Source organism: Cydia fagiglandana, chromosome 19, assembly GCF_963556715.1.
Source record: "Cydia fagiglandana chromosome 19, ilCydFagi1.1, whole genome shotgun sequence".
NCBI lineage: Eukaryota > Metazoa > Arthropoda > Insecta > Lepidoptera > Tortricidae > Cydia > Cydia fagiglandana.
The window spans coordinates 10,673,402-10,699,861 of NC_085950.1; the positions used below are offsets into that span (position 1 = coordinate 10,673,402).

The following is a 26,460-nucleotide window of genomic DNA, read 5'->3' on the forward strand; positions in this document are numbered from 1 at the left end:
TCTCTCAGATTTTTTTTTTTTAATTAGCCTATTAGTGTGTCCCACTGCTGGGCAAAGGCCTCCCCTCTTTCCCGCCACTTGTCTCTGTCTAATGCACACTCCCTCCACTCCACACAGAATGTATCTAGGTTGTCCCGCCATCTCCGTTTGGGTCTTCCTCTGCCCCGAGATCCATCCTGTGGGATCATGTGGGTCTCTCAGATATTGATTGTAAAATGACAGATTAGTCGGATAAACTGGGCAATCTAACTGTCATTTTGGCAGGCTTATCCGTATTTCAAAACCCCATTTCACGGTTAAACACATTCAAGACTAATACAAAATTCAATCCATTTCGCAAAGAATTTGAAGAAAACTAGTTTTCCAACTGTCGCTCCCATACTTGCTCGTGACAAACAACGTTAAAGTAGAATTTAACTGTGCCGATAAACTTTTGATATAGACTTCCATATCTGCTGTATACCTAAGTAAAAGTATCTACTAAATATTAATTCCATAATAGGGGTATTACTGCAATGTTCCGCCGCCAGAGTGCAGCACTATACTTCGTTTTTTTAGCATTAGAAATTAGGTAAACAATCTTGATGTGTCTTTTAATTGAAAAACACATTTTAAAAATAAGTTACGGCAAATATGTAACAGTTATGAATCTAATACGATCATTTATATTCTTCTGCTTTCATAAGTAATAGTTATTGATTTTTAAAAAGCGTTTTTCAATTAAAAGACATGCCAATATCGTTTATCTTCTTTCAAGCTCTTTCTAATGCTAAAATAAGTGTTCCGTAAACAAAGTTTTGTACGGAACACTAAAAAACGAACTATAGCTAGTAAACCATAGAGTAACTTATACATACTGTGCCTTAAACTGTTTTTGGACAAGTTTTCACAGACAATAACATATTTATGACATTGATGCATCAAGGCGGTTTGTTATCAAGGGCCTACCGAGCAACGCGAAAATCTAAATTTAGTTATCTGCCTCTTTGTCGCTCGAATACGCAAGAGTGATAGAGAGGCTAGATAACGAAATTTTCTTGTTTCGCGGTAGACCCCCTGATTGTGATGGATAGTGGTAGTGACGCCGCCGCAGAGTTTCGCGTAATATTTCCTATTTTGTTATACCGGGTGTGGCCTGTAATATGAGCAAAAAATTTAACTGTAGGCTGGACTCCTCATACTGATCCACATTTGTTCAGCGACTTTTGAAAATAACTTGTACTTACAATGCACTGTAAAGGTTATTCAAAGACGCAATGTATTGCGAATTTTGTTATGTTTGAGGCTTGACAAGCAACGTCAATCACAATGATATGGCGTGGAGACGGCGTCCATTGAAGATAATATTTATTTTGTATGAAAAATAGGGAGTCTAAATACTTAATAATTTTTAAAACTTGTTGAACAAAAGTGTCACCGTTTGAGGAGTACAATCTATGTTTTAATTATTTGCTCATGTTACAGGCCACACCCGGTATGCTGTTATTTATACACACACATTTCGTATGTTTTTAACATAGAGCTGAAACTACTTACGACACTGTAGAGGTGGTATCGATTATTTGTCTCGTCATAAATCAACGGGAGGGACATTAACGTCGCAGTCTCGCGATAGCCTACTGTTACAGTAGGGGGGAAATGTATAATAGTGGCACAGAATAAATAATAGTACTAGGTACAGAAGACTCACTCTGTAACAAAACGCGTCTGTCACGATCAGCACAGATATGGCCGCTAGGTGGCGACAGCGCCACGCGCGGCTTATGGCTTTCCCCAAAATTGGGGTGGAACGGATGCACTTTTGCAGCAAAGCAACGAAATCGCGGAGTGAGCCATGCGTGCATGATAGTGGGAAGAAACACTAGCATTTAGTGCCTGATAAAATAAAATATCTGGGAGGCCGAGCTTTGCTCGGAAAACATAAAAACTCAAAAAATTTCCCAGTGATCTAGCTAGATCGATTTATCGCCCCCGAAAACCCTCATATCCACTCAACCGTCCGGCCCGCGAGACTGTTTTCCTGTCAACCGTCCGGGTTTTTTTAGCGACGCACGCCCCGCGCAGCTCATTCACGACTTTCTACAAAAATTATAACTACACTGCCATCTAAATTTTTTTAGAGCTAACTATTTAGTTAGGCTACGTTGTCGCATCAAGAGAATTAGTAAATAATGCCGAAATATTCCGTTAGATGGCCCTGAAATAAATTCTTTCTTCCACCCCTTTGGATAGTAAGGTTCCCGCGGACGGTTAAGAGCATATTTTTTTCGGATACTAAGTATGCTATCGTCGGACGGTCAAGTGGATATAGCAAACTTCATCGAAATCGATAGAACCGTTTCCGAGACCCCCGAAAGTACCTATAAATAAACAAGAATTGCTCGTTTAAAGGTATTAGATAGGTACCTACCATACATCGATTGAAACCACTTTTCTACCCTACCCACATATGTATTACCTAACCCTTTGCTTATGTATTTATGATTGTTTTAATGTAATAAATTTTTGGACCTACCATACATCATATCATCAGCCTGCCTCAAACCTCACCTCCATGCTCGTAAGCTACAAAGTATACAGAGAAAATCCTGCCAATCATCATAGATTGCAATAAATACTTCCACAAAATAAATGCTGATAGAAAAGCATTTTTTTTTTTCAAAGTTCCGTTTCCCTTTTTAACAACTTATCGTTGTGCAACTGAGCGTCCACCGCTTAAACACCAATATAGGACGGTCTTCCCCGGTGTGTGAGCGGGAAAACACTATACACGTATATAGAGGTCTCGCTCGCACATCCTAAGTGAATACCGCCTAAGGGGAAAACGCAAATAGGCGAATAAAAACGACCCATTACGAAACCATGAAACCTGGGGGGTTTCTCAAAGGCATTAAAATATTGCAGGAGAAAAATGTGAAAGCTAATTAGAGACTTCCAAAGTCCATTAGCGAAATTGCTGGCTCTATCTTGTCTATGCTTCGGAAATGTTTGCACAGACGGCACGGATGCACAATATTAGGTGTAGTTACAGTAAACTATCTATACCTGCCTGTGAAGCCGATGGTCGTGGGTTCAAATCCCGGTAAGGGCATTTATTTGTGTGATGAGCACGGATATTTGTTCCTGTGGTGTGGTGTGTGTATGAGTGAATTGCAAAAAAATCGTAAGTAATTAACTTAATTGATTCGTTTGTGTTACGAAAATTGACTATGTAAATTGCATTGTATTGTATTTATTATACTCAATTCGTACACATATAAGTATACATATAGCATACGCAAACACACTGTCATGCATCTAACATAAATAGAAACGGCTTAACTGTGGTAACACAATGGAATCAATCAACTTAGGACTATTTACAGGTGCTTAAGGGCTGATTTAGACGATTTTTTTTATGTAATAGTCAGCAAACGAGCAGACGAGCCGCCTGATGGGAAGCGGTCATCGTCGCCCATGGACATAAGCAACACCACAGGAGCCACTTAAGCGTTGCCGACCCTTGAGAACCCTAAATACCCGCTTCTTGAAGAATCCCATGTCGTAGCGCAAAGGAAATACCCCAGGAGGCAAGTCATTCCACATTCTGGGAAGAAACGAGCGAGATGCCCGCTTATTCTTGGTGTGCCATGTATCTAAGAAGTGGGGATGAACTTTGCTCCTTTGGCGGTGCGATAACTCGCATGCGAGTTTTATACCATTGCGGGTTTTTATCGGTCGGTTGAATTGGACGTAACCGACAGTCCGCAATGTAACTAAAATTAAATAAAAAAACTAAAAACAGCCTTAACTATGGGCCCGATTCCGATTTTGAAATAGACATCTTGTAGACATCACCAAGATACGATAACGATATGTTTAAGATCTAACCTATCAAATTTGACATTTGCGCGTTTCTGGAGATAATTCTTGAACGATTTCCACAAGACATGACTTAATTGGAGATCCAATTCACATCTAATAGATATCTTACGCTATCTAACGTAAAAGTGACATTGGTTGCCCGAATTGCGCTGCAAGAGAGAACTAGTTGATATCTAAACTATAACGTATCTAGAATGGATCTAGTACGTGTCGTCTCTTGTGAATATCTTGAAGTTCGAATACGGCAGTATGTACAAACTTTTTGCAATTCGCTTATGTAGTCGTACTACTCTAACTGACACATGTCTACTCTGTCTCTGTCATATGTATTTAGAATTATAGAGGTAGTTATTTATGGAGCCCGCTGGCGATTGTCCACTTTTTCATGATTAAAAGTGACGATATAATCGCTTTTGAAAGCGTTGTGTTTTGTTTCGCATAGTCTGAAAATTTTATGAGGTTTTTATTATTTCGCCTTTGATGTTCCGGCCATTCTGTTTAAATTATGTAGAGAATAAAAATTATAAATCATAGTCTTTCATTATGTCTACTGAAACTAGTCGATAAGACAAAAATAGTTCACCGATTTTAGAAAATTCTCCAAAAAGAATTGAAATACATTAATTATTTTAAAAATTAGACTAAGAAGCGCAAATTAGAGGCGCAAATAACAATTTTCAAAAATTTTGAAAGCTTTTGCCATGTTACGAGCTGACATTAAATTAATAATTAATAAATAAACTATACATGTAATGTTTTAACGATGAAACCCTTCACACGCACTGTCATTCAGTCTTTTAAACTATAATTAAACATTCAGAGACAAGTCAAAAAAAGCAATTACTTCTATTTTGACGTACACACGTGTATGGACGTCTATGCTGACGTCCTCCCGTAGACTTCGCACAACGACGCTTTTCCGAAGCCCACTACATCATTGGCAACATTTTAACTCAGATGCGTTTTTGCGATGACGATGAGTGTCATTTATTTAAAATTGTACAAACGTACACTATTTTTTCCAATTCGAGAATATATAAATTATTTCTACTCAGTCACGAACTTTTTCGGTAATAATAGGAGAAAGCAGTGTCCCAAAAACTGCATACATTCTTCGTTCGTTCCATTCCTTTACCGTTATATAAAGTAAGTACGAAAAATGATAACCTCTAGTATAACTATAAATAAAATAATCAATGTGCTCCATCCAACTACGAAAAAAATCAAATTATTTTATGAAATATTCGAAGATAGCATACCTACACCAGAGAATTGGGAACGGCTACCACACCGCAGTGGCCGGGTGGTCTAAAAAGGAAAAACGGCCAAGTGCGAGTCGGACTCGCCCATGAAGGGTTCCGTAGCAGCAAGTTTGTTTCTACGCCTCGGCTAGTCTGTGGCCATGAGTACGCCCATTCATAATAAAAAAAAGTAACATTATAAAATTGCGGTATACGATTTATGAAGATTAAAAAAACTACTTACTAGATCTCGATCAAACCAATTTTCGGTGGAAGTTTGCATGGTAATGTATATCATATATTTTTTTTGTTTTATCATTTCTCTTATTTTAGAGGTTACGGGGTTAAGTTAAGGGGGGGGGGGGCACATTTTACCACTTTGGAAGTGTCTCTCGCGCAAACTATTCAGTTTAGAAAAAAATGATATTAGAAACCTCAATATCATTTTTGAAGATCTATCCATAGATTTCCCACACGTATGGGTTTGATGGAAAAAATTTAAGTTTCAGTTCTAAGTATGGGGGACCCCCAAAATTTATTGTTTTTGTTTTCTATTTTTGTGTGAAAATCTTAATGCGGTTCACAGAATACATCTACGTACCAAGTTTCAACAGTATAGTTCTTATACTTTCGGAAAAAAGTGGCTGTGACATACACGGACAGACAGACAGACGGACAGACATGACGAACCTATAAGGGTTCCATTTTTTGCCATTTGGCTACGGAACCTTAAAAAAGAAAGAAAGAAGGAAAGAAAATAAAATACATCTATCCAGTGGTCAGGACGTTAGCCGCGTAAGCTGAAGACGCGGGTTCGATTCCCGCCTCAGCCACCGGTGGATTTGGTCACTTTTCTTTAGTGTATGATCTATTCCAGTTTATAATTCATAATTTGATATGCTCCGTCTAGTACGTACACAAATGATCTGTGACGGAATCACAACAAACGAAGCACCTTTGAAAACACTTAGCTCCCCCTTTGATACGCTATATTTAAAACAGCGCAACGAAAACATTCTACCCTTTACTATAAATAACTACGGAGTTAAAAATTTATGGCAGACTTCTGTCGATTCGATCCGAGTTGCTACGGATACGGACCAAGATGATCATATACCGGGTGTGGCCTGTACCATGAGCAAATAATGAAAACATAGATTGGACTCCTCAAACGGTGACACTTTTGTTCAACAACTTTAAAAAATATGAAAAGTATGACTCCCTATTTTTCATACAAAATAAATATTATTTTCAATGGCCGCCATCGCCACGCCATATCATTTTGATTGACGTTACTTGTCACGCCTTAAACATAACAAAATTCGCAATACATTGCGTCTTTGAATAAACTTTAAAGTGTATTAAAAATCAAACCAAAAGTTATTTTTAAAAGTCGCTGAACAAATGTTGGTCAGTAGGAGGAGTACAGCCTACAGTTCAATTTTTTGCTCATATTACCGGCCACACCCGGTATAACCGAACAAGTTTGTGACACTTCAGAAACATTCTAACATGCTATACTAACAAACATACATACATACATATAATCACGCCTATTTCCCGGAGGGGTAGGGTAGGGTAGAGACCACGGGTTTCCATTTGCTACGATCCTGACATACCCATACATCTTTCGCTTCCTTCACTTTCATAACATTCCTCAAACACGCTCGCCGGTTTAGGGTGCTTTTGACTCTTGACCTGGCCTTTCATCAGGATTTCCCCGATCTGATCGGTGAAAGTCCGCCGAGGTCTACTTATGTGAAGAAATCCGTTTTCATTATAGTTCGAGAAAGATGGAATATGCCTTTTGGCATTAACTCCGACATTTCTACATAATTGCATATCTTTGTAATACACTGTTATTTAATGAAATTTGTAAATACATTCATAGAGTTTATGATTACAAATCGTTTTATGTCAGAAACTACTGTATACATATAACTAGACATCTGAATTCAGCTGCTTGATGCGAAATGTGGATCGTACAGTATGCCATTAGGGAATGCAGATTGAGAATAATTCTTGTTCATACTGATTCCCCTGCGTCTTTCACCGCCTCTTTTTGGCAAGCAATCGTAACAACACTCCTGAAATACCCAGCGCCGCACTATCGACTTGACAAGGAAAGCCGAGCTGAAAAATGTGTCTGATAAAATACTCGCGGTTTGCATTTTGATGCTGACTGCATTATCGATTGAGACTGGCAGGTGGATTTGAGGTTTTCTCGATAGTGCCTTAGGGCGGCCTCTAGCGGGCGGTTGCACGAAGTGGGTTGGCAAAAATTGTATGAGCAACCTAACTGGCTACAATGGCACCCGCGTGCGTGCGCCCGCACCGTGCACCCGCGCCACCTAGCGGACGGCCTTACTCATTCCAAATCATACAATCCATACATACCATAAACGTAAAAAAACTGGGACAACACATTTTTGGAGCCTATTTGTCTTCTAAATTCATTGCTTAGGAGGTTTCACGCTAAAAATACTCTTTGACCAACAAATGTGGAGTTCTTCAAAATTGCTCACATAAATCACATGCCGATCAAACACATCAAACGATGCCGAAAATTTACGAGAGCTTTACAAATTTCATAAATTTTCAATGCGCGCGTCTGTCTAGTCAATATTTATTATAAATTTACCAAATTATGTCATATTATTCATATTAATGATTACAATTAGGCCGTGAAATCAAAGCCGCCTCTGCCTCTATGTTGCCGCTGAATCCCTCATATATTATTTAACAAGCAATGACCGAGAGTGAGCGTACTAAGTAGTTCGAGCACATTAAAAATGTACGCCATAGCCGTGAGAGTAGTGTAACCAACAGATTTAATAAATCCAAATAAATATTAAGGGCCTATGCCCACCGCATTTTTTTCGCGCATCAACAGCGTGTTTTTCATTCTACGGAGCAGTTTGTTTGCATTTGTAGCGATACAAACTTGCGTTTACATCGGAACACGCGCGCGCGTCACCAATGCGTCTTTTTACGTACCTATCGATAAAAACGCGCGTCGACGCGGTATGTATAAACTTTAATAAGAACAGTAGGTACGCAATAGTTAAAAGTGATTTTTTAACAATAAAGAGAAATAATTATTTTGATTAAATTTCAGGATGAGAAATCGCTATCCTAGTAACGGTCTCTGAAAGAGCATTAACTATACCTGTCTATCAGGTATCAAAACATGTATGTTTAAGTGTGACAAAAGCTTAACAATACTGATTACGAAATCAACGATTGGTGTTTCCTACATTGATTAAACAACCTTCATGTTATCTGTCTTAAAAATCCCGAACCATCCGTCAAAATCCTGACGTATGGTAACCCTATAAGAGCCGCGAACCTCATAAAATTTGCAGAGCTCTGTCCGCTGTCATGTCCACTTTGCTGCCTTTAGACACAATGTTCTACGGATAATAGCTAATAATCAGGTATTAATAATAGATACTTTATTGTTTATGACAGGAAACCCAGAACACTAGGGAACAGGATAATAGGTAAATTCGTTACAGTGTATGGAATGCCAGTATCTAGACTGCATATAAACAACTGTGTCAAAATAAAATAAACATACGGTTATGCTTAATAAATTTAATACCTATTGTTTGTTATAGTCAATGTTATGTTGGAAGACCTACTTGTTTTTCCATCGTTCTTGCATATTCGAGCGATAGAGAGGCAAATAACAAAATTTAGGTTTTCGATGATCGCTTTAGGCCCCTAGGTCACCTCGGGTTACACAATCCCTGTAATAATAGTAGCTTTAGTTCTCAATCTCAAATGAATATTTTGTTCCTAAATATCCTTGACGTTTCGGGTTTCTACGCTTACGGCTCGATTCGGAAAATGAATTAGATATCTACTTCAACAAGTTACGATATGGATAATTTAAAGATATTTGTAAGATAGATATGTCAAATTTGACGTTTCCGCGATTCTGGAGGTCCTCTTGAACGATTTCGACAAGTTATGACTTAGATATCCAAGTCATCATCTAGTCGATATCTAATGTAGATTTAGTTGATCTCTAAATCGTCTCTAGATCTTGTGATTATCTCGAAATCCGAATAGGCCTGTTAATCTTTTTGTATCGGATTAAAAGAGAACTACTGTGTAAAATGTTGTATGACATGTAGTCATACAACATTTTAATAACAAGTCACAACACTGCCTGCATAGTGCATACGTTATTGTATTGTACTGTGCAATGGGAATTACTCAGAACAATAGCATGGGTATATTAACAGTGCAATTATGTAAGTGCACATGTAGCCTTACTATGACAAAGATGTATAATTAACTAATTGTCTGTAGGTAATTGAGTCATTCTACTGACAATTCAATAGATTCCCTGTGTCGATCTCTGGTAAAAGGAACCTCATAGTAGTCATAGTTCAGATATTTACGCACCGTGTGAACGACACGTATTGGTAGTAGGTGTTTCCTACATTGACTAAATATCACCTACTACTCGGTATTACTACAATACTTAAATTCTCGTTAGAATCGTTTAAGGTGTCTGAATGCTACTTAATATGAGCACATCCTAATAATTCGTGTACTGTCTATTCAGGCTATAAGTAAGTAGTCGATGTATACAGTAAGTGCTTGGTAGCTTATGTAGTGCCGTTAAGGTAATGTTAGTGTTCAGTTACTGGCACATCGACGTGCGTGTCGGCAACTGACACCACCGGAATGTGTATCATTATTAGGCGCTTGACTATACTCTGTATCATTATCATTAGGTATTTAAATAAAAGTAAACATAATCTACCCTCAAATGGCTCCTTATGCCAGTTGAGAGTAGATAAAAACATTACACGATCAAAGAATGTAGGTTAGTCTGGTCGTTCAGTGACAGATACCTACAGGCGGTTTTGTAATTGGTGTGTTAACCAATAAATGTTATAACTACCCGAAAATGTAGAAATTGTTTGTTTACTTCTATTTAAGAAGATACAAACTGTAAAAGCAAAATATTTTTTGCAGTTACTTTTATCCCGACTACGGATTTTATGGTTTAAAGTTTTACAAATGTTACGCTAGTTGAATTTTCTATTAATACCTCTGTAATGTGCGTTCCACATAATCGGGGTCAAGTTTTGTAATTAACTTGTTTATAAAACTACACGTTATATTAAAAAAAAGTAAAACGAATGTATTACACCCTTAAACACAGCTCGCGACATATTAACATAGTTATTTACGATACAAGTGCGAAAAAGAGGAGATTCGACCCGATTGGCGATAAATTAAAACACGACTGACGGGAGTGTTTTAAATCGACACAAGTTGCTTTTTAGCGATAAGACCGCCTGTTGTTTAACCTCTTCTTCCTGTATTATTTGTATTGTTTTCTGTAATGAGGTGTGCAATAAAGAGTATTTGTATTGTATTGTATTGTATTGTTGCGAATTACTTATTCGCACGTGTATCGTACGTTTTACAGTACATATGGCCCTTTAAACTTTTGACATACGCACGAAAAGTGCTGTTTCACTCACTAGTGCGGGAAAGTAGGACCATATTTACTGTATAAAATGTTTAAGACGTATCAGTACATAACTGTCTTCTCCCCAATGTAACGAGATATCTTTAAAAAACGGAATAGAACCCCCTTTTTCAATCAAGCGTAACAAAGTAAACAAACACAATACTCACGTGTCCAAATACTGAAACACCCTGTATACCGGCTTCCGGTAAACCAGGAATCCGTCGCACCTCTCCATGGCTCAGATAACGAGGTTTCACCACTCAAAAACCCTCGCCACCACTCGAGCTCCAACGGCCCTCGCCGGCGAATCTCATTATCCAATGATACTCGACACTTACAAACACTTTACAAAAATTAAGGCGTCCTTAAACTACTAAAATGGATACAAATTTTGGTCCTTTAAGGTGATTTTTAAATTTAAGGCTGTATTTGATTACATAAGATATATTTTGGTAAGCACTTAAGTTTTACACTACGGTTTTAACGCCGGTAAGGCGATCACAGTCCACTTTTTTATATTTGGCAGACCAGCTGAAAAATAAAAACGCACATGTAAGTATCTTCAATAAATAGGCATATCAAACGTGATGGCGATGGCATATATTTTTGCACACAATCCAAAACATTGCTTTTTCTTTTTACCTTAGTTTTTTTCTTTTTACATGCAGAGAGCTAGCTACTTAATTCGCAAGATCACTAGTAGATCGCCAAAGCATTGAAGAAAACAATCAGCCGCTGCATTTAATATGATCTATGATCTATTTATGCCTCATTAACAACCACTAGGATTTCAAAGAGCCATAAATATTGATTTGGTCTATAATTTTTTTAAACAATAGAATAGCTGAACTATATATACTTTAGCGTAAGTTATGTGTTGCATACATAATATTAGTACATATAACTGTCAATTTCCGCATCCTTCCAAGGGTTTGGCCTCTCACCGACATCATTAGGCACATGTCAATAACCCTTGTACCCTTTCGGAGCCCAAACTGTCGCCGACATGACTGACAGGCGAAGAATAATGATGCGTTTGAACAAGCTCAGGGTTCGTAAGTATGATGATGACAACAAAGTTACTACAAACTTGACAGAAGTTCGTAGGTTTGGGTTAAATGAAAAATGTCATAGGAATCATTTATTTGCTAAAGTTTAAAAACTGTGTAGGTTTTCTAGTCGAATTTCAGGTTTTAAGGGGCCCACTAATTAACAGTTCGCCGCACGGTATCGGCCTGTCAGTTGTTCGGAACTGTCAAAATTTTATTCTAACTGACAGGCCGATACCGTTCGGCGGACTGTTAATCAGTGGACCCCTTCATACTTTCTTCCGGATGGGACCATACTTTTGAAACTTATTACGGAAATGTGCGAAAAACGTTAAGGAAGGCGAATTTTTACTTACCTAGTTCTTTTAATTGCAGAAATATAGTTTGTCAAAGGACTGTCTCATTTCAATCATAGAGAGAGATAATCATACTAACTTTGTAGTGTGTAAGAACACTAGTACTAGCACCCAAAGAAAAGGATGAGTATAGTTTTCCCAGTTGTTACTGACTGACAAATTGGTTTAACCAACTACATACAAAAAACCGGGCAAGTGCGAGTTGGACTCGCACACGAAGGGTTCCGTACCATAAAGCAAAAAAAAAGGAAAAAAATGCAAAAAGAAAACGGTCACCCATCCAAGTACTGACCACTCCCGACGTTGCTTAACTTTGGTCAAAAATCACGTTTGTTGTATGGGAGCCCCATTTAAATCTTTATTTTATTCTGTTTTTAGTATTTGTTGTTATAGCGGCAACAGAAATACATCATCTGTGAAAATTTCAACTGTCTAGCTATCACGGTTCGTGAGATACAGCCTGGTGACAGACAGACGGACGGGCGGACGGACGGACGGACAGCGAAGTCTTAGTAATAGGGTCCTGTTTTACCCTTTGGGTACGGAACCCTAAAAACGGCTCGCAAGAAGTTTAACTAACAATCACACTGAGCGCCAACTGCACCATTCCGCTATCCCGGGGTTAACCGGTTTAACCTTGAGTTGCCATGGTTACCAATACTATTTGACACTAGGTTAACGGTTTAACCGGTTAACCCCGGGTTCATGGAATGGTGCAAGCGGCGCTGAAACAGTGAGATATATACTCAGTGGAGACACCTGACATAGAATAAAACTAGCAACATATGCAAAAGAGACACACACATGTTTTACATACACAAATACAAAACAAGAAGTCAACGACCCGAGTACAGCTGCTCGCCTGCAATATAATCGGATAATGAGCAGATTGCATCGATTATCGCATCGCGATGCTAATTTCGGCTTGATAACACTTGGCAAGTTGGCGTCCAGTTACTTTTTACATTTTTTTTTGCTGCAGATTTTGGCTGTTTTATTCTCCGTGCGTTATAACATTAAATTTTAAATCAAGTCCTTTAAGAGAGACACCAATTTTATTGACACAGACGATGTCTGCAAAAAGTAACATGCTGACTTAACCGATCGCTACAATATAAGTATCAACATTACTACTTATCTGACGTGTCAAAAACGTGTGCTTCCCCGTTAAACTCCTTGTCACATTACATGGGGACCAGTTAAGTTTCCAACGGTCCAAGGTCACCCTGGCCTTGGTCGAAAGTCGAAACGCGATACAGTTTGGTCGCAAACCACAAGTTGGAAACCAGCAACCAGCCAGCAGCGGAAGCTTCTTTGGCCGCTGAGTAGAAGGGGCTTATGCCTTTCTTCTCCACTAATCGTTAATTTAAGTTCGGTTTGTTACAAGTATTTAAGAAACGGATGATATTGTCATGGAAGTCGTACTCTGAACCGAATTTGAAATTTGTTTGGTTGGTTCGATTCAAACTGTATCAACTATTCCACATTTCCCTCATGTTTCTAGAGCAATCAATTGCCTTTATAGTTTATATATCTTAAAGGCATTTTTTCAAGGCTTTTACGCCGTTTTTCCTCGCATTCTGTACATCCGAATGCGCGCGCGCCGCCGCCGACGGAAGCAGGTGCCGCGCGCGCCACCTGTCGTGAATACCAAAACGTATCGATGACCCGTCTGGCGATTATGCAACTGTACTAGGTAACGGTTAAGTTAAAGGGTATGTAGACAATGTAGACATATGTTATCTGTACTTATGTATAACCTAATATAACTCCAAGCATTTGAGTAAAGTGATCCCGAGAGCGCTTTTCAAACAGGCGTACGGTACGACGCACAGCGACGTACAAAACTGCATGCATTGGACACATTATGAACGACATTAATATATGCCATGCAATTAGGCGGCTCGCTTAGGTACGTAATATACGTATTACTCGTGTTTGCTTGACCTATGATTGGTACAAGGTCAATCGATGCGTCAATATTGAAGATATACATGAAACAATAAGAAGCATTGTCAATCACCAAGCGAAACGATCATCAATCAAAATTTCTGTCAATATAGCCTTCAATTATAGGTACGTAACTGCGCTTGAAAAAAATGCTTCAATCGGGGTTGTAAACGGTCAATCGTGATTGACAGATATCACGTCAATCTGCTGTGCTTGACGAGTGCTCTTAATAATTTTGGGACCCCAAATACGAGCAGAAACTTGTCTTGTAAGTAAACACTAAGAACGTGCTCAAATTAAGCAAATGTATATAAAAGCATACTCAATCAAGTCCCCAAACAAATTTAATATCTCTGATGCGTCGCCATATTGCATATAACTCTATATAGCAGCTTTCTTGCGAACTGCCAGCGGCTAGAGTTACTAAAATCAATTTTAAACTTAATGGCAAAGACATTGAGTCTATTTTGCGGTGATTTTGTTGCGGCTAGTTAAAAGATGTATATGTTTTAGAGTAGCCAAGTTTATGTCCCATTTTGACGTGCCATCGCTACCAGATTAACCACTCTACAGATTAGTTCTAGGTAATCTTCAACGAGCATAGACAGACATACTAATGTGTCTGAGTAGATTGTGCATAAAGATTTTTATGAAGAAAAAGAAATGCGTTTGGATAAGAATAGCCCATAATTTGGAGCAAGCCAAGAGTGACTTAGAAGATTTAAGAAGACCATTCTAACGCACCACCTTTCTATTTGCATTAAATAAAAAAAATCATGACATGTGTTTACGTCTAGGTCAAATTTAGTATAGATATATTACCAAAAAAACCGGACAAGTGCGAGTCAGACTCGCCCAACGAGGGTTCCGTATAAATTTAAGTTATTTCGCTCGGCTGGCTCGGTCGACGCCGACGCAATTTCGCGTCGATAGGTGTGGGGAGCCCCTCAGTCTAATACAATCATGGAACGTCCATCTAAATATGTGTCTGCGAACGCAAGCCACGAGCATGTAGCTCGAAAACGATCTGGATGATAAGTGGTCTAGTGCTAATTGCAAGCAATCATGTACGGGCTTAGTTTGTAGAGTTTTTTTGTTGCTTGAAATTCTAGACCTTGAATGGGGATGGTATTGAACAAGCTGTATAGCCTTTACAGCTTTTATGTTTTATGAAATGTTGACTCTGTAGTCATTCTATTATTTATTGCCTAAAGCCTCTTATATACTCCACATTCCATTCTGTATAAGCGGACAGCCTTTTACCAGAAATTTCATGATTTATACACCGTGTTTTTTTTGATTTCCGTTAATTTCAGGGGTGCATTCCTGAGCTTAAATCTAGTAACTTTCTCAAAGACACCGATATTCTAATTAACTCCATTTCGGAGATAATCGATAATTTATTTTTTTCCTTTAAGGCCTCTACAAGCGTGTACACTTGCCTTAGGGCCGGTTTACATAATGATTAGTGTTTAGAATGAGTTCATGCATTTGCTACTAAACTTAAATACAATCTCGGTCGCTCGATGTTCGAAATGACATTGATATGTCACAAATTTCAATTGTTTGGTTGAGTTAAATGTAATGCCCGTGTTACAACAACGCTATATGCTACATTTAATTACTTTTTACACTTAATTTTTTTTTTCAAAAAACGCAATAAAAAAATTTCTTTTTTGAAAATTAACTATGCCATTTAGTTCTCTTAAACGTACTTAACCATACCCCGAAGTTAACGGAATTCAATAAAAACACGGTGTATACATGCCGACGTTTTCTTTGGGTACTGTACCATCGCCCACTGTTAAGTACATCGGTGGACCTAATGCCTTTTTCAATAAGGTACACCGATGTACAGTTAGGAGTGTTGCTGTCTGTACACGTCCCAGCTTTCTGTGCTTGACGTGTCAACAAGAAATAAAACAAAAAAGTATAACAACTTCTTTTCTATTAAAAATTCAAACCGATTTCGTTATTTTGCAAGGGTCACAAGGGTGGCATACATGTCACAAATACAAACCATACAATTTCACAAATCTGCTTGCCTATTTATATGACAATTGAAATGACCTGCAACTAGATACACTACATTACTTTATCGGACTAAAACAATAACAAAGCGGTTTGAAAAAGCCCCTACTCGGTACTCTGACAATGACAGACAGACCGCATAAAAATAAATGCTGTTATATTTGTCACAGCGATAATTTTACCGTTTCCTGTACTCATGATACTTAATTCAGAACCCGGTCCCGTATTTACAATTTTACACAAGTTACGGGACTGAGGGAATGTTCTGTACGGCTACCATCATCAGTTTGGCATTGACATAAACGCTATCGTGAACGTAATATACTTTCTATATATCTCTTTCGCACTAATATGTCAGTACGAGCGAGATGCATAGAAAGTAAATTACGTTCACGATAGCGTTTATGTCAATGCCAAACTGATGGTAGCCGTACTGTACTTTAACTAACTAGTCTAGTCAAATTATTAAGAGGTCTCATTGTCATATATGCTGCCCTGCCAGCATATTATGAGCTTTACCCATCTTTATCCACGTGATAAAATAACTGTCACTTTTTAATACCGCGGAATAGAAAGTGACGGACACCGTTTTATCACGCTCACGTAGACAAGGGGCCCATTTCTCAAAAGCTTGTAATTTGTAAAACAAGTGGAAGTCCCTTTCTAACAAATGCTGTCAAAAAGTGACTTCCGCTTGTATTACAAGTTACAAGCTTTCGAGAAACGGGCCCAAGAACGACCATCACATCCGTACTGAAGAGCAAATTTTTCAGAGTAATTGAGATGGGTAAAAACTCGCGCTTACGCAGGCGATGTTTTAAAAAGTCCAGGATAAAATATCGCGTGACTACTAACAATAGTTATTTACCTTTTTATCAATTAATTAATTTGATTTGCATTCAAATCGTTTTACTAGGGTAATAAAGTTGTTCTAGATATTGTTTTTTTATTAACGTGTAACATGCAAAGGTTAAATTCAAAAGATCATACCTATAATAGAATTGTATAACTGCTAACACAAGAAATACGTAGGTTTTTATACATACCTATTATTTTTATACAGGATGCCTAAAAAATAACTGCATTCCCGTTGCCTGGGAGGTTTTGGAATTATACTGAGCAACTTTTACTATGGGATCAACCTCGAAATCGCGAAAAAAATTAGGCTGTTTCATACTTTTAGGCTGGTCCTTTTTCTAATGGGCGGGCAAATTTTTATTTTCGCATTTTCGGGGTTGGTAACACCGTGTATAAGCTTTCTGACGACTTTGAAAGATTGGTGAAAGGTTTTTACAAAAAAAATGTATTCTTGTTATCAACAGGCAGCATTATTTTTTATGAGGTTTGACGAACTCCCACTCAATATTCAATAACTAGAGTGTAAATTATTGTAAGAGTAAAAACACCAGAGCGTCATTTGCAGCAATATTTATTAGGGAATCACAAATATGAGAGTTTAGGTCTTAGATAATATGCGACGCGGTTCACGCGCAAAACCGATCTACAAGATGAACGACTACATGGTGTGGCATTCCCGGTTATGGTAGTGATGTGAAGCACCGACAAATGACGATTCCGCCTTTTATTATATTCCAGTTTTATATTTAAAGCCAATATAACGTGTTCATGCAGGAAATGGCGTTATGTAATATAGGCGATACACGATAAATGTCGATAAGAGATGGGGACGACAAAAATGTGAATATTTCCGCTGTCTGCTGAAATTATGTCCCACTCGTCTTTCCTGGTCATAGTTTATTGTGATCACCGCTCTGTAATGTACAGTCGCCATCAGATATATCGGAGCGGCCGACGTGCTCATAGACATCTGAACACGCCTGTATTGTCAAGGCGATAGAGTGCGTGTTCGGATACTTATTTGGTGAACACCTCGGCCGCTCCGATATATCTGGTGATGACTATACAAGATGGTCTGTCAATTATCAAAAGTGAGACCTTAATCGGGATGATGCCAAGTGTCATTGTACCTATACAATTCAAATATAACGGAAGTTCAAGACTCGCTGGGGGTTCTGCACTATAAAAACTGCTTATTATCCGAGCTAGAGTCTGGCTACTGAAATTTTACACAAATGTTTGGCGGGAAATTCAAAAAATCTTGGGCTGGTCACATTTTGTGTAGTAGGAATTATAGTTTTGATACTAGACAATATTTTTGGTTTTCTGTGCACAAGTAAGGTACCTAAGGAAATAAGTTAATTAAACGATTACGTGCACTCAAAGTCAGCTCACATAATTTCTACCACTATTTAAAATACAGTCAACGACAAACACATATGTTTACGTTCCAATATTTATATTTTATAGATATTTTTCAGAACTTTTAGTTTATCCGTTTCTTTATACACTTGTCCTGTTTATGAGATTCAGGTATTAATAAATTCACGTACTTAATCCAAGTAATAGGTAAATGTTACAACTAGTACTTAAAGTATCAAAATATTTATAGAGCACCAACCTCCTAAATTGTTTACATTTGGTTAGGACTTGTAAACATTGTAGTTTTTCGTAATACAACGCTACACGTCGACATCGCATATTGTCGTAATTATTTACGAGCTTAAATAATAGTTTGCTAACCTCACTCAGTATAGAAATCATTAATATTATTTAAAATAAACCCCTTATAAACCGCAAATAATTTGAATGAATGACATAAATTGACAACTGACTTTTAGCTTTTTTTTTAATCATAGACAATTGGTGATACAACAACGAAATATCTGTCAACAATTTTTGGCTAGCTAGACTCTAGGAAAATAATGATGTAAATTTGGCCGCTCTAAAACCCGCATTGCTGACGTAGGCGAGAAAACCGCTGGGCTCAAATGGGACTGGGCCGGTCACGTCTACGGTATACTGCATGCATCCGGAGAGGTGGGCTAGCTTAGCCACCAAGTGGATGCCGGTAGAGGGACGTGGACGCGGCAGGCCCAAACGGAGATGGCGGGATGACCTGGACAGCTTCCTGAACAACTGGCCGGAGGAAGCACCAAATCGGGAGTTATGAAAATGAAGGGGAAAGATTTGCCCAGCAGTGGGACCCTCAAATAGGCTAGGAAAAAAAAATTGGCCGCAAAAAACAACGTAAAAGTGTGAGCAACGCAGATGTGTTCGAGTCAGAACTTTGACTTGTACCGTCGTGTGTTCGCGATAAAAATTGTAACAGACGGGTGGACCGGACAGCGACCCAGGTCCGGTCCGAGGCTTATTCGATCGAGTGGAAGATGGTCCGTAAAGGACGCAGGTATAAATGAGAGTGAGAAATAGATATGCTGACAGAACCAAGGCCGCGGTCCGGGACGCCTGTATGTTACAGCTTCAATACTCATAGGTACCTGAAGTGTCATTGTAGCAGGGTGCTGATGCTGAGAGCATAAAATATTTAGTGTCGGGAAAAACTACACTAAACGAACTTACGGTGCTATGAATGGATGCTGATTCATATGCCACTTTCCGTAACTTGTTATCACTTACAAGACTATCTTTCTAGGATTTTTTTATGGTATAACGATTACGTACAGTCTAATGTAAAGAAAATAGAAACACAAGTTTGAATGATCGATATAGGCCGAGTCCTTAGAACAACATACAGGGTGATTCAGGAGACGTGAGCAGGACTAACACTGCGCATTTCGTAAATTATAAGTAACTGTTTCGTATCAGTATTAGTGAGTTTAACGTTAATTTTGAAGTCGTGTTGAAAAAAAAAGTTATTAATTTATTTACGACATGCATGGTCACCCTAAAACAGAATACTAAACTACCGATATTCTGTGTCAAATTGAATGTCATCACTGTCATCACGGTCCGGTTACTTTTGAAAACTCGTATCTCACCAAGTTTGGCAGTTCATTTTCTTCGTAATCAAAATGCTGTCATTACGGTAAAAGAGGTTTTATGTTTATTAATTAGGTTTTGTAGGGTGACCAAGATTGTAGAGAATTAAATTTGCCCACACCAAAAAGTAAAAAATAGGAAAAAGAGTGATTGTTTCACCTAAATACTACGGTGATCGATCAATTATCAGTTACTGAGTGTGTAGGATTAGTCCTGCTCGCGTCTCATGAATCACCCTGTATAACGTGCCTTTTGGTACTGCGACTAACGGAAAATAATTCTCTTCAGAAGCAATTAGTGAACCATATTGCTTTGTAAATAAAGTCCACTAATGATTGATAATTAATATCAAATAAGCGTAAGTAATTATAATTATTAAGCGCCTTCTCTTTTACTTAGTTATTATCATCATCATAAATAATAACTTAAGAGTTTTGTTTTTGTCGGGGAGTAATCGCCAATCATTTCTTTCTTGTGCCAGTCTTTTAATTTCCTCATACGACGCATTATTTTTTATTTGGCTGAGACAAGCACTAAGTTAAAGCACTGTTTATTATATCTCCTGCGACCGTACGGAGGTAGGGAACCAGACAGTACGCCCGCAGCTAAGGATAATGGAAGAAAATGTTTTAGTTTCTATTGGTTTGCTCGGGGAAAATGGATTTACTTAATAGAAAGTGACTAGGACAGCGCCTGTTCGAAACAAACTTAAAAGTTTTGCTGTTTATTTTTTGGGATCCGAAAGACTGAAACTCTATTCGACTTGTAAGAAACTAACCCTTGCCAACAGGTAATGTCTATACGTAACAATGTATAGATACAATCAAAGAATTTTTAGTTGAGATAATGTGAGTTTTAGTTAAGATAATGTGGTTTCGTGTGACAGAATGTCAGCTCTTGTTAAGAATCGAAAATAAACGAAACGAAACGAAAAAAGATGAAGTTAACTGAAAAAAGTCGACGCGCTAAATTATAAGCAATAATGTCACTATTTCAGGTGCGTTCATAGCGTAGATATTTCTGCAAAGAACTGTACCTCGTTAACGTAAAAATACGAAAATAACCTTCGCAGTTTATTGTATCCATAACACAATACCATCTAATACCCAGCGAGTTTTATAGAGGCCATTACTCATTAGCCGAAAGTTCATCGCCCCGAGCCATCTGATTGCCGCTTGTTTATGTTTATACCTACCGTTGCCTGATGACGTCACACGATGCTCAATGCTTGCTAATTAAAGGCTAATTGCATACGAATTTGTAGGTCGCCGGTTCAGAGGGCCTACCGCGAACGTTCGATGTGTTGCCTCTCTGTCACACTTGTAAATTCGTACGTAAGTGTGACAGGGAGGCAACACGTCGAACTTGGTTCGGGGTAGGCCCTCTGCTCGAAAGCTCATAAATATTAGCTCTGTTAATGAGTTTTGGCGCTTTGAGTTGACGTACTGTATTAGGCATTCTTTGTGTTTATGTGTAAAAACCAAGGGTGGAAAGTGAACCATTTCACCCGAGATATTGTGGCGCTCGAATGAAGAGAGAGCGCCAATAGTTCGAGGGTGAGATGGTTACTTTTACCCGAGTTAAACACTCTACTTTTCATTTCGACTATGAGGAAAGTCAAACACGAGAAATGTAGGTTTATTATTAGTAAGTATATTTCTTTAGAACAAATTATTAACAGATACATGGGTAAACCACATAACTATAAGTCACTCGAATCACCTGAAAATGTAAACGGCGCCAATTTCAGTCATGCGGAAGCTAATATGAGAGCTTTTTACTGAATAATATGGCTGTTAGCCGTTGCTCGAAGTAAAAATTAAAAAAAAAATACTTTCCACCCTAGGGTGGGAAATGCAATTTTCCACCCGGTTATCAGCCTATGAAAGGTGAACTTTCCGAACAGGAGAGATGAAAAATAATTAGGTGTCTACTTTTTACTTCGTAAAGTTATACAGAATAAAAATACTCCACACATTTCCATTTCAATTACCACAAATAACAAAACACGAAACGAACATCGCATCATTCAACTCGAAACCATTAAAATATCAAAAAACTCAATTCCCAACGGGGCGAATCATCAATCATAATAAAGCATCGTTTTTCTGTCGACATGGCGAAAAATTCGTGTTTATGTCATCAAAATGTCATGATTTTTTTGACCAATTGCAAAGACTTCCGTTTCAGCTCCGACTCTGTATGTCCGGTTGTTCTCTGCAGGTCCATTTCTCGACCAATTCTCGTGAAATTTTGAGAGGAGGTTCTCTATTTATATAGATTTCATATCGATTTAATTTTTAGATCTTTTTTAATGGCGGAGCCGTGCTGAGGTCTAGTTCTGCAGAATTGCAGATCACAGAGACACTACTTAATTAACAGTTAACGAAGAACGAGAGGTGTATTCTAAATTGAAGGTCTTCTTGTACATAGCGTTATAACGGCCTTTGCCAGGGTCCGCTCTTCCTGCTTGCTTTTCTCCACTTTGCGCGATCCTGGGCGTCGTCTCGCGTAAGTCCGTTCATGCTCATATCTGCTTTCACAACATCAAGTAATCGCTTTTTTGGTCTGCCTTGGGGACGGAACGTATTCTAAATTGAAAGTATTGAAACATTACAGGCAGTGGATCTTACTGTTTCTAGAAAGCTTGTACCGAACGAAAGCGCCCAAAAACTCGCTACAGAAGAACGTCAGTTATAATCAAATTAACAATTCAACAGAGCCGATGGGAAACAATTTGAATGTCAATTAAAAAGCAATACTTGCTACAAAGCGGCACTTAAGCAGAGTATTGTATAACGCTACAGGCCCTAATTTCCCAGTAGGCTTTAAATTCGTAGCGTAACGTTATTACTGACAGGTTGTTTTTAAACGTAAACCGACGTCATTAGTTCCTATTTTCATTGATAAGGTGGGATAATGGTTATTCATAATCACAAAGGAACATATAAAGGTGACAGTCCATTTCCAACGACAGCTGCATTACTGTTCATTTTACTATGGAAATTGCCAATAACAGCGACGCGTTCAGTACCGGCAGTGCAGCTGCGGTTAGAAATGGAATGTTACCCTAACAGTGAAAACAGCTGAAACTGTACAGTCCGTATGATACGGTGACTAGGTGGTGAGCTAACGTTTGAGAATCCATTATCTTCCTCGCGTTGTCCCGGCTTTTTGCCACGGCTCATGAGAGCCTGGGATCTGCTTGGCAACTAACCCCAAGAATTGTCGTAGGCACAAATTTTTACGATAGCTGTCAAAATTGCGGTTACAGTTACAATTACAACGATTTGCGTTGACCGAGCGTGAGCAAGAATTGCGAATCGGTTTAGATGGTGAACAGGTTCGATATTAATGTTTTTTTTATAGATTCAGTGTTTGGATTTTTTTAATAAGGTTCACCGCCGGTCAGCTGCTACAAAGTGGGTATGGTTGTAAACAGCGGCACGAAAAGTCCAATTAGTGCAAACAACTGCGATGCGCCGTAAATAAACGCTTGTTTGCGTTGTTTTTGGACGCGCCACGGAAAATGTAATTCGCAATATTCAGGATCTTGCACATGAGGTGCTGTAATGTGCTGTCAATTTAACCATTTATAAGGCACAATAATATAATGAATACAATGACCAGCGTATAACGTCATCATTTTGTTTTTTCTGAAGAATTTTGGGAATAAGGTGGCAATTAGGCTTGAATTGAGGGTTTGTTATAATACTTGTAATCTGATCCGTTAAAGGGTTAAAAGAACAAGATAAGAAGAAGGTCAGATTCGTAGACTATACTTATAATGAACGAAAACATCATTAAAAATATTTTTTTAATAGGAAATCTTATACTCTCCCAGCCAACCCACTTTATATACTTTTGTACCGCATGAGACGCGTCTCTTCGGAGGAAAACAAGGAAAATCTTTTAATTGTATGAAAAAAGAGCATGTTTAAAAATAAAAAGTTTTTCTTAAATTTTATCCTTAGAAACTAGAATAGTATAGTCAGCAGACAAGGCACCCGGAGACGTGTTCAAAATAATCTGCACACGCTTTTATTTCTTTACAAGAAAATGTATTCAGCTAGAGCATTTTGAACACGGTTACCGACTTTTACTGCTGACTGTACCTACATACATTCATGAAATTAACTCAACACTTTTAGCTCAACGCAGTCTTAAGAACCCTGCTGAACATAGTACTCGTACTTTCACACAAAATGGGAGCATCTTTACTATATTTTAAAAGAGGCACAAGTGTCATACTATTTCTATGCTGTTACGTCATTCCGCAGCGACACCAAATGTTCGCAACTCTTAGTACTCTTCAAGAGCATCGCTTTAGCAAAACCAGTATAAATGTACCCCGCGATGACGCATATTTCTTACGAATCTCGAGCTCTTAATACACTAGGACAGAGTGGAATGTGTTCTGGGTGATGTAGATGTTATGTAGATTGGACCAACGCATCGCACATTATCTGAAATTACATTCCCGAGACGGGGCAAAGATGGTGCTTTTTGTGCCATCTCTTGACGTTCTCACGTTAGTACGTTTAGCGTTTTACTGTGGGCACGAATGGTGTTGCGAAATATTTACAGGGTTGCTTAGATACATTTGGTTTTAACTACCAAAATAATGCTGCTGACAATGACGCTGTAAATCGTTTGACGCAAAATCAAATCAATGACAGTGACGGATCTTTCAGAGATTATTTACATTCAAGTCACGTCCCGAAGGCTTTTTAAGAAGAGTTCCAAATCTTTTTTTTTTTTCAAATATTACGTTAAAAAGAGATGCTGGTACTTGCATGATATCTGCGGAAAGCTGTAGGTATTCTTTTTCGCTACCGACCAGTTATACAAAGGTCCAGAAAGTACAGTTTTGTTTAAAAATAAAACCCAGAGCTGGCATAAGTCCTCGGTAATTTCAGCAAATTGCCGGCATTGTTCTGCAGATTGTGCCGCGCGGTACAACTTGCTCTCGAGTCGAAGTAGGTGCTAAAACATTGAACATTTGTGGACTGTATCCCGTTGTAATAGGGTTTATGTTTCGTCGGTTATCTGTAGACAACGGTTTTGTATTACGCTGTCTGTTAATTGTGATTTATGTTACAAGGATCCTTATGTTATAGTAATAGGAAGGGGAAAGCATGAAGCATTCCTGCATAGAATTTTCTATCCATTTCTCTGCAACCGATTGCACAAGTGTTATACAAGTGTTTTTTTAAGTCTTTAAGCCTGCACTAAGGTCTACATTATTAACTATGGTCCTGCCCTGTATGCTAAGTGCAAGGTGGTGGAAACGCAAACTACGACGAAACTGTTACTTATTGTGTGCCGTAATACAGATTGACGTTGCTACCTGTACAAAGGCCTGTGTACACCGGCTTGCGTGTGCGTGACGTGCACGTGTGCGTGCGCTAAAATGTTGGAGCACACGCACACGTCACGCAAGCGGTGTGCCGTCTCTCATAAGGATCTGTACAACGCCGCACGCGCACGTGCACGTCACGCACGCGCATCCGGTGTGCACAGGCCTTAAAACGCTTCGTAGGTATACAGAACCTGCAGCTAATTCTCTCCAGTACGTGCCGGCCCGCCAGCCATCACGATCGCAACGGCTCCTAATGTGTGTTGTTCGCGATCCGTTCGCCCATGTCCGCCTAACGCTTTTAAAATGCAGGCGAACCCATTATACTTCAGAAATCAAACTTTTATATACTAAAAAACTTCGTTAATTTACAGATTTAAGTTTGTGTAATTTAAATTCAACGTACCTACCTACATCGTTCGTTTTGCTTCTGTGGAGTTCTTACTAATCCAGAAAAAAACAACACAAATGAAATGACAAAATCTTACATTTCCGCGTCCGGCTTCGAATCATTCGCGACTAAATCCATGACCCTTCAGCGCCATAAGCATAACATTTTGTCAATGTTCCCAATTTCTTTAGTTTCTTTTTGCCTTGGCTAATCTTCTAAACGCTATGCGCTAGCGCTATCCTAGCATTGCTTTAGAATTACAGCCCTCCCAGCTATTCCGAGCAGACGTAATAGCTGACAAGCCCGCAATTTTATAAGTCGTGCTCTGCATTCATGTAAACACTAGTCGTGCCCACAGTGCTATCTTTACAGTCAAGAATCTGTCAGTCAGAATACGGATGTATTATAAACGGTACCTGGGTATTGACCAAGCTCTAAAACATAATATCCATATGTACGAAAAATAGCGACCTTATTAGAGCCATTACCAGAGTCCCTTGATTCTAGAGATAAAAAAATATAGTTATTCATTATTAGCAAGTGGAAAACGATGTGGCCCTCGCGTGTCTATATGAACTTACGTATTATTAGGTTTAATTTTTCTAGGGCAATGTTTAGATAGCTAATATGTGTGTTCCTGTCCTATCGGCGCCAGAACTACACACAAAGCTAAAGCAAATACTCTCAGTACTAGATTTAACACTTTTTACAGAAGTAGTGAAATATGTTCAGAAGCTTTTTCTTAAACGATGAATTCATTTCAATAAGTCCATTTCCACTTTGCTAATGTCTCTAGAGAAATTAAAAGGCGATTTCATCGTGCAGAGTTGTTATGGCCGTGATATTGCTCGCTTTATG

The 26,460-nt window shown here is 38.5% G+C and overlaps 1 long non-coding RNA gene across 1 annotated transcript in view; it reads right to left on the minus strand.

Moving 5' to 3' along the window:
• Nucleotides 1–5,488: 5,488 nt before the first annotated feature.
• The window catches only part of LOC134673802 (uncharacterized), a 253,073-nt gene continuing 232,101 nt past the window's right edge, over nucleotides 5,489–26,460 (minus strand). Inside the window, exon 2 of the long non-coding RNA XR_010099508.1 lies at nucleotides 5,489–5,616. This is a non-coding gene — a long non-coding RNA (uncharacterized LOC134673802). The remainder of the gene's footprint in view (nucleotides 5,617–26,460) is intronic.